The sequence below is a fragment of the Melitaea cinxia genome, chromosome 12 (assembly GCF_905220565.1).
Source record: "Melitaea cinxia chromosome 12, ilMelCinx1.1, whole genome shotgun sequence".
NCBI classification, from domain to species: domain Eukaryota; kingdom Metazoa; phylum Arthropoda; class Insecta; order Lepidoptera; family Nymphalidae; genus Melitaea; species Melitaea cinxia.
In genome coordinates this window covers 3,142,949-3,153,925 of record NC_059405.1, presented here as the reverse complement: position 1 = coordinate 3,153,925, position 10,977 = coordinate 3,142,949, and positions in this window count along the sequence as shown.

The following is a 10,977-nucleotide window of genomic DNA, read 5'->3' as shown; positions in this document are numbered from 1 at the left end:
GGGAGACCCATAAAGACAAATACAAATCAGAAAGAAATATTTGTGATAATACAAATATCCATCCCGAGCGGGAATCGAACCCGCAAACTGTCGGTGTTTCAGGCGACTACTCGCACCACTACACCAGAGGGGCTGTCGAAATAATACTGTACCACCAGCAAATATATCCATGTATACCAGCTATGCAATAGATGCCTAAGTACCAATTCCTTTCCGACAGTTACAATATATTTTGATAAACTGATCGGCAGATTGAAATAAAACAAATAGTTAATTAAAAATACGCTTCAGCCTGTAATGTCCCACTACTGGGCATAGGCCTCTTTCCCCATGTAGGAAAAGGATCAGAGCTTAATCCACCACGCTAACCACGGCAAACACCTGTATGTCCAATACAAATGTTTGTCATATGAGGGGATCAAACCCGCAATCGCCAGCCAATCCATGGCTGTGACCGTTGCGCCAACGCGACGTCAAATTAAAGGTTAATTAAAAACATATATTTTAGGATTCTCTTATCTGATACATTGGTGCGAGAAATGAACTCATTGCTGACAGCCACGTGCTCCATTCCTGCTCGAGACAGACATAGATTTCTGTAAAATAAGCTACAAAATAAACTACAATCTGGGGATATTTAAGTAGCGAGTGAATAGGCTACTTCTAGGTAAGCGTGTTCCATCCTAGACCACATACTCACTTAAAATCAGGTGAAATAGTGGTCAAACGCAAGCCTAATAAATTATAAAAAAAAATTAACAAATTTGTGAAATATACAACTACAACAAATTAAATCGAAATATGTTTACGTAAGGTATATGGAAACGTTTTACCAATCAAATAAAACGACTAAAGGGGTATCCAAACGTGAAAATTATTTACTTTAAACCCTTCTATCCAGTGAATTCAAATGAAAAATACCTAAAAGGCTCCAGCCATTCGTTATAACATCGAACGAAATTTACGCAAATGGACAATCAAAAGAATATCCGAGTAAATGTCCCTTTATACTTTGAACCTACGTTTCTAGTACGTTTGTATTACAAGTTGCTCTTGTAATACAAACGTGAAGCCAGGGAAGTATTTAAAGGTTTAGTGGTTCTGTAATAATCATATTTAATATTATTTTTAATGGACACTAAGAAATAAAATGTTTCAATAATTTACTGTACAAGATAATAATTAGACTTAATATATTTTTAGTATAATTTCAAATATACAGATATATTTTGTAAAATAATATTTTCGATATTTTTCTCTCAATATTTTTTTTTTTGTAATTAAAGCAATTAATCATTTACAATTTTGCTAAGAACCTTTTATAGCCTAAATTACGTAAGTTAACTTCTCTTTTTAAGGAAAACTTCTGAATTAAAGTCAACGAATATAGCCCTGTCTACTTCAAAGTTGGCGAAATTCGGAAAATTCATCCTTTGTTAGTTCATTTTATGACCTATTTTCGCATAACATTGGTCACAGGTCAAATCACAGGTGTGGACTTTTGAAAGGAAAATGATAATGAAGTAGTTTCTTTCGACTTGTTCTGAAAAGGTGACACGTCTTTGAGCCATTCATTGAGAGAAACTAGCGCATGTAACACACGCACTTTGTCTATCTTGTGCAATATGTGTCATGTTTTGTCGGATTTCTATTCATGTAAAAGATTCTTGAATATGAACAGGATTCAATTAAGCTTTCCTTCAGATACATCGACTATAGGAATAGCGAGACTTTTCTCATTTATGTTTGTGATCCATTCCTTGTCCAAAAAACTACTGGTAATGTTTATTACCATTACGTTTGCTCAGAAACTAAAAAAAAATACTTCAATTACATCGACAATATAAAATATAATATTATTATTTATAATATAAATATATTATTATTAATAAAAAGTATATAAATATAATAGTCAAGTAAATATGCATGTTCAAAGATTACTCAAAAAGTAGTCATCAGAGAGTTATGAGGTATTATACAACGTAGGTCAACGAAAAAAATAATCAAGTAATATGCATTATTAGATGTAACTCGAAAATCACATGTCAGAATTCAATTAAATTTAAATATTTTGCAATAATTTTAATATGCAATTGTATTAATAAATAAAAATGTTACAGAAATTTTGAATTTGGACCTATAAATTTTTATTTTAAGACGTCTTAACTCCTTAAAACATAACTGTATAGAGTAAAGTTAGCAAATATTGTCCATGTTCCGTATTTTGTACAAGAATTTACCATCGAGAAAATAAGAACAGCCGGAACAAGACAATGATCCATAAACTACATTATGACAAACCAAAATATACCGCTGTACTTCTTTACTCAGTTTCCCTTCACGCCAAGTTATGTCTTAACTCTTGTTTTTAAGATTCAAATTTCTTCAAATGTCAATAACGTGATGAGGGCAAAGAAAGCCGCCGTTGATTTGTGGATAATACAACACTGTTTTATGGTTTCCGTTTTATAACGAACTGTTTGCTACAACAGTATTTCAATTACACACTCAACATCGCTATTCAAGATTGTCTAACATCTTGCAGGAAGTAGACAATATAACAATTTACTTAATAATTTAGTAAGAAAATTTTTAGTTACTAGAAATACAAATTTTGAAATGTAGCAAAATTTGACACAAAAAATGGAATTTTTACTGTGTGTTAGTATTTCAATGGCGAATAGATAGTTTTGTATAATCAATACCCGTTACTTAATTTCCTGTTTGGTGTGAATTAAAAGCTTTAACAAATTTAATAAAAAAGTTTCCAGTAGTAACGATAGCATATAGCGTGTATGTGATATTATCACTGAATATTTAATTTTTTCATCATAATATTTTTACTACCATCCCTTTAAATATTAAATTAGGCTTTATGTACCTACAGTAACGCTCCCCTAACCTTTGAAGGTAGGTACATAGAAACCGGACACCTATATATAAATAACACTGGGAATGCCTGTGGTTACCCCGAGTTATACGAAATAGCTCTTTAAGTTGATTATATTTGTACTTATTGTTTGTTAAGTAATAAACAACTACAATGTTTGAAGTTTCCTTTCAATACCTTCGACATCTCAATATATAAAGCTAAAAATAACTTATGTTATTTTTAGATGTTGTGTTACTATTCCCGTAATAATTCTATCACGTAATAAATTGTCTATTTTGTCGAAATAAATAATATTATGTCCATAGTAAAATATTCTTCACTGAGGTAGGGCACAGCAGGAAATTTCCTGCTCAAAAATATGGAGCAGCCTGGCTGGGGTAGTACCTCGACCTTATAGAAGATCACAGCTAAATAATATTATTTTCAAAAACTGTTGTATTCCTGTTTTTTTTTTTTTTTTTTTTTAATTATGTGATATATTTACAGGCTTATTATGCCCGTGCTTTTGTTATTCCATATATTATTATTATTATTTTTTAACATACATCGGTATTTCACCGCAACTTTAGAATCTAGAAGCCTTAATAACTAGTTTGTTGTATTCCTGTTGGTAGGTAAGGTGGCCAGAGCACCTTAGGGGAATTGGGGATAAGGTCGGCAACGCGTTTGCAATGCTTCTGGTGTTGTAGGCATTATAAGCTACGGTAATCGCTAACCATCAGGTGAACCGTACGCTTGTTTGACGATCTAATTACATAAAAAAATTCTAATGATGGCAGTTTTAGGCGTCTTATACTTTTTTCACACAATATTTTTAAGCTGCTTTAGTCACAGCAGTAACAATAATTTACAAAATGTTGTCTGTTCGTTTAATTTTAACCATTAAAATTTAAATTGATGTTAATTATTTGTGTCGAATTGGTATTTAAGTAACGACCTCATTTAATTGTGTTGTTTTATAACGATTTTTTTATCAAAATTAAAAAAAATTGAACAAGTCTTTATATTTTTTTTTCTTAACGAATACTTATCAATTTAATTCCTTGAAATATCAGAGGACACTCCAAGTCATCTCAAAACTTACCCGGCAATCCGTATTGATAATAAATAAATACGTCAACAGGCCGCCTACGTTTATACTTAAACGTATTAATATCTCACGAGAAGACAACGATACGATTTTTTCTTTTAAAGTTCTAGTGACAAATCAGAGTACGGACCATTGTAATAATAGCGTAGCCTTATCATTACATCTGATATACCTAAAGCATTTCAGACGCTTTGCCGACTCTACCTACCTTTCTAGGAGATCTGGCTACCTTACTTACCACAAAACCACAACCTACCTGAGAGTAGTGTTATTTCGCTATGATCTTCTTTAAGGTCGAAGTACTTCCGCAGTCGGGCTGCTCTGAAATTTCAAGCAATATATTTTCTAGGTGCTTACCTCAGTACTAAAGTAACAATTACAGTCATGTATTTTATTTTGATACTTTGAATTTTGAAAATGTCTCGTTGAATAACTAACAGTTTTTCTACTAACTACAGTTCTAGTAACTACAGTTTTTCTTATTTTGCATAGGTTTGAAAAAAAAAAACAACAAAAACACGCTTCATTACATTAATTTTTTTTGTTTTTTTTTTTTTTTTTTTAATTTTAATTACTTTCTCAAAACTAATTTAACCTATACTTATTATCCAGAATTGCGTGACGTGATCAGGTTTATTCTAGAACAACCTAGTATGATCGCTAATGTATTACATAATATGTAAAGGCTATATTCATACGAACATTAAATATAATTTTAAGCCATCACAATGGGAACGTGGACAAAAATTTACTAGTAAATATATCTAAATTATTAAAATGCAATTTTCGCGAATGCATGTACACGATTTTATGCGTTCAAACGCAAACGCGGCACGTTCGTCATGACTCATGAGTAGCACCCTCCTCGCCACATTGACTTACAAGATGGATAGCTCGCTCTGGCTCAGGGGATATTTTAATGGTGCACATATAGAAGAGCAATTAGATGAAAGATATTCATTCATTTTCTTAATGAATTCCAACAGTGCCAAAATATCACAGATGATTAGGCCGATGTCATGTAGAATGGAGAAAACACGAAGATAATTAATTAATCGCTGCGGTCGAGATTACAAAGTTAATTGGATTTTTGAGATCGTAAAAAACAAATATTTTGTAGCCCCTAATATACTCGTATGCAACAAAAAAAAAATACCTACTTAGATACTAAAAAATTACTAAAATATGATTAGTAGAATATGTGTTTTATTTGATGGTAGTAAGTACGCTAAGTACCGTTTTGGAATTTTCATTGCTAATCATTACAGCCTATACAGTCCACTGCTGGACATAGGCCTCCACAAATTTACGCCGAAAATAACGTGAACTCATGTGTTTTGCCCATAGTCACCACGCTGGGAAGGCGGCTTGATGACCGCAGGGCTGGCTTTGTCGCACCGAAGACGCTGCTGCCCGTCTTCGGCCTGTGTATTTCAAAGCCAGCAGTTGGATGGCTATCCCGCCATCGGTCGGCTTTATAAGTTCCAAGGTAGCAGTGGAATTGCACTATCCCTTAGTCGCCTCTTAAGACACCCACGGGAAGAGAGGGGATGGCTATATTCTTTAGTACCGTAGCCATACAGTACTTATTAGTATTATTGCTAATAGTACAACAAAAATGAACATTTGATTTATATTGAAAGTATATCTCATGCTTAAACGACTTCATCTATTTTAATTATTTCTGTACATAGCTTAGAAATATTATATTTGCGGTTTAATTTAATGCCTCTGAACTCGAAAGTTCGGAGGAATTTATATAAATGATTTGTTACTCTTTGACGTTGAAACTACTTATGAAACAAAACTTCAACACAAAATCGGTGGACAACATTACAAAACTTTCGGTGGATAAAATTAGGGAACAGCTGTTCAGTTAGATAAAAAAAAAGATAATCTCGATAAAGAATTCGAATAAAATATGAACGTAGCAAAAAGGCTGGCACGGTTACCTCATTAATTAGAGGATTCTTTAAACCCTAGAGAAATAGGTCGTGGACCATCGTAGTGTACTTGTGATACTTTTTTTTAAATGAGAGTAAAAACTGCAAACTTTGCAAGCGGAGGTTGTATAAAAGTATACATTGAAATTCAAGTTGCGAAAAAATGAATGTTATTTTTTTAATTCAAATGCCGTTCCTTTTTTAAATAAATTCGATTTATCGAGTGCTAAAATTGTAAATGTAATTTTTGGTGTTTTGATTGATTTGATTTTGATACATTTATTTCCTAGTTACCATATATGTAGACTTGCGTTCTACTTACAATATACACTTAATCTATGTTACTGTTAGTTAAAGATTTTTTTTTATTTCTAATATCTTTATTTATATATAGCTATTATTTATATTTATCTATTTATAATATTCTGCACTACTCAAAGTACCGAATTCAGTTTATTATTGATTAATTTTTAATAGTCTATGGATTCTTATTTTATATAATCTTAATGTCTGGTGTACTATAATATTTATTTTATTTCTAGTATTTGTGTACAAATGTACAGTACATGCTATAAATCTTAAAAATATGTGTGTACAATTGTACCAATCTCCTAACATCGTAGTGACCAATTAACTAAAACAATCATTAACAGTAGCAATCGTGATAAGGGCCGGCGACAGATGGGGGGACTAATTAGTGGCGAATCGTACGACCCAAAACGATCTCTGTGGGCTACGTTATAAATACAACTGATATTTATGGTTATGTACGCATCCTTGTATCTAACTAATGACCTATTTGAGATATGTATAATGTAATATAATATGTAGGTAAGTTGTATAATAGGTGAGGTTAATACTATTCATTGCATTCTGTACCAGCAAAGCTTACAATATATAAAAAATGATGTTTGTAATAACTTTCGAAAATGTCATAATTTTTTTTTTAAAGAGCGTCTACTCTTCGTACTAGTGTATCGATTTTTACTTAACACATAAACCAGTTTCCTTGTAGTAATGATTAGTTTCAAATTAAAAACAAAAACGCATCGATACAGGTCCATTCAATTGAGGTACCAACGACAAACACACAAACATATATTGGCGTCGAAATTATGGCTTTCCTCTTTTTGTATGAAGGGTTAATCAAATAAAAGGTTTCACACTCACCCTCACTAAGATTTAGTACTATGTCGTGGGTCTGATACACACAACATAAAAACAAAAATACTCAGACTACGACAACTCTATACGGTCTATACACAGGGTTGCTATCAGCGGGAATTGAACCCGCGACTGTCAGCGATGTCGTCACAAAATAATAGGCCCGTTTGGACACATGTCATCGGGACATAAATAGCGGAGTAACCATACAACTCGGTATTCGATACTCACGGAAAATCGATACAAGTTTGTATGAGTATTTGATCGATTTGATTGAGTAATTATAACTATATTTTTTTATCAAAAATTTAACTTAAACTTTAGGAAATTTGAAATAATAAAATGGTAAAAAAGGTCAACTTGTCTTTATTTTATATTTTTATATTGTTTTCTATTGTTTACACGCATTTTAATCATTAGAATTAAACATTTTTTTTCCGGATTTCATCGCGGTTTATTAGAAAAATCAAAATTTTATTTACGACTTTGAGTGCCAAGCTCTTTTTTTCAGTAACGATCACGACACGACATTTAATTACGATTAAAATCGAATGAAGCTAGTGGAATTCAGTAATTAATTAGTTACATCACTAGTGTTTAAAAAAAGACTTAGAACGTAATTGTTATTGAGACGTTTCGTAATAATTGGAAATTGCATGCTACTATAAAGTAAGCGCGAAAAGAATACTCCCAATATATTCTCTCATATTATATAACGGGCCAAAAAATTTACGTATGTTTTAAAAACACTTTATGTTATTAACAATTATTTTATAGTTTCTTACCGTTTCGTACCAAGTTACGTTGTAGGGTATTCATCAAATGTCCAAACGGGCCTCTTGTTTTGTGTCGACTATAGTAGGCAAATTTTAAAATAAAATTGAACAAATTTATTTAATAAAAAAAAATAACTAAATCAAGTTACTTTGTATGATATATGCACAAGTAGCACGTACATACTATACAAAGAAGATTCCGAAAAGAAGCTTAATAATAATGTCATCAACGTCTCCTGTTCAACGGACCCCACTATAATACTGCGTCGCTAACACTCACAGTCAATTAGGGGTGAAAACAAAAAATGTCTATTATGAATGGTAGGCGTTTTCGAATTATAGGGAGCCACCCTCGTAGTGTAAGTCTATTGAATAAAAAAATAATTATTTATGTCGATTCACTGCTAATGAAAACACCGTGTAAAATGTCCTAAAAATCTATATAAAGAAAGTGTACGTTGAGTTCCTTAGTGTCATATCGTGATTATTGTTGCAAATAGAAATATTTTGCTAAGTAACTTTTGGCTGTGCGGCTCTATATTATCTATCAATAGCGGCTATATATTATATATCTATATCCTTGTTCATTTGAATAAGGTTGATATTTGCTTGCGGCGATTGGTTTTAAGAAAACGACGTGTAGTTTGAATGCTTAGTTTTATTTTAAGTTTATTTGCGACTGATTTGACCATCATTCATCATAGTGGACTGTACAAATGCACGTATAGATAGTTTCTCTATAAACATTTCTATAGGTATACAACACAAAATTTTAATCTATTTGGACAATCCTTGTTATAGACTATTCCAGATTCAAATACAACTCCTGTATAAGAGCGGTGGTTGGCATAAATACCGAATATTTGGTACCCTTATTCTAAGAATATTTTAAAATTAAATATGAAGCTGCTTGAAATATCCATTCAGACGATCCACAATCTTATTATGATACATTTTTAAATCATTCTACTTTGGTAGTACGTATATAAGTATGGTTAATACGTATTATGTTTCAATATCTGAAGTCATCTCTTTGTGACAATAGTAATAATTACACCAAAAAAATCAAAAAGACAAATCAAAATTCAATGTTCGATTAGAGAATTGAAATTACACAAACCACATACATTGGCAGTGACCTAATTTCGAACATGCAAACGAAATTCGATCATTCTTCGATATTCGAAAACACTCGTAGTAAAATGATTCGATATTTTTATTGCAGATGCAAATACAATCGTAACTAAACCGCTTTCATAACATCTGCTAAGCTTCGAGTATGATTCATCAATGCTTTTTGCGATATTTGTTATCTATCCACATAAATCCTATTTTCAATATCATAATTTAATCGATGTAAAAGGAGTAACTTAGGATACTTTTAGTTTAGAAATTTATTTTATTGTATAACTCTGCAAACTGAACAATAATTTTTTTGTTACATTCCACGTGGACGAAGTTGCGGGCACAGCTAGTCTTAAATAAGTACGACGACACATTGACGCAATAATTGCTGTAACTGGTTAATGCACTAGCGGTAGCGGGTTCAATCCCCGCACTTAACAAATATGTGTATAGGTCATACAGGTATTCGGTCGTGGTTTGGGCGTATCTGGTTGTGTTATTTGTATTTTTTTTATATCACTAGTTCGGAAAACAAGCGTACGGCTCACCTGATGGTAAGAGATTACCGTAGCTTATAGACTAGCAACACCAGAAGCACACCAAAAGCATCGCAAGCGCGTTGCCGACCCAATCCCCAATCCCCCCAGGAGCTCTGGTCACCTTACTCACCAACAGGAACACAATACTGCTTGAAAACAGTATTATTTTGCTGTGATCTTCTGTAAGGTCGAGGTACTACCCCAGTCGGGCTGCTCCATATTTTGAGCAGAAAATTCCTGCTGTGCCCTACCTCAGTTATTTTCGCATAGGACTTACTGAACCATACTATATTAAATTTTAAGCTACATATTTTTGATTAATAATATATATATTTGGATAAATAATGTTTATACTAATATAAATAACATATTAATTTAGTTTAAGCCTCAGCCTGATGTTTCCTGATTTTGTAGAAAATTAGTCTGAATGTAACATGTATGACATAAATGTACGACAAATAACTACGTCTAGTGAATAAAACAACACAAATGAGCTCGCTGTATCTTGGTATTCTTGATTAAGTAATTGGTCTGATGGCTTTTAGACTAATTTTCCACCATCGTAAATTGTCATTGCGTGATCTGATGAGTGTCTAGTGAAGCCAAGCTAAGGATTTTTTTCTGTCACTCATTAATATATGTTACAAGAAATTCTCGTTAGAAGTTCTGACTTCTTGTTTCTGGACTTTTTTATAATTATGATACCTAATGTTTTTAAATATCTTAAAATAATATAATATCTTATATCATACACACACGGCCATCTGTGCCCATGTTAAACAATTTAATGCTTATGTTACAGGTAACAGCCGACTGCAATTTTTTTTTTTTTTTTGATAAATATAATATTCGGGATGCGGAAGCGGTAAGAGTAATGTAAAAATACCAAAAAATAACTACAAATTTATAGTTGCTAAATGTAAAGATCAACGCAATCGAACGCCAACTCTGCATTTTCCTGAAGAATCGTCGAATTAAATCGTCTGCAATAGACAGACTAAGGCCAATGATGGTGATGTAAAGATATGATTGTGTTAATTCAACAAATCAAAATGTATCGCTTCATACAGTGTTTGATGGTAGATCAATAGTAAATTGTAAATATGATGTTTCATAAAGTTAGAAGAACATCGGTGAGCCTTTAATAAAGGCAGCACTCAGACTTGCTGACTGTAGACCTCTTTCAGGCCTAATTTTCTTGTTTAGGTATATGTCGTTAAAAAAGATCTTTTTTGTTATATTTACCTCAAATGTTTTAATAATGATTTTCCTCATTCTAAATAAGTCCATAATGTAATTGGTACACACAAATTGGCGTCAAATTAATCAACAAGTGCTATCAACGTTACAAAACAAATATTTATGAAATATATCGGTAATTTAAATATTAATACGTGAAGCAAAAACTTTGTACCACTTTTTACGAGGAGTATAAAATTTTGAAATG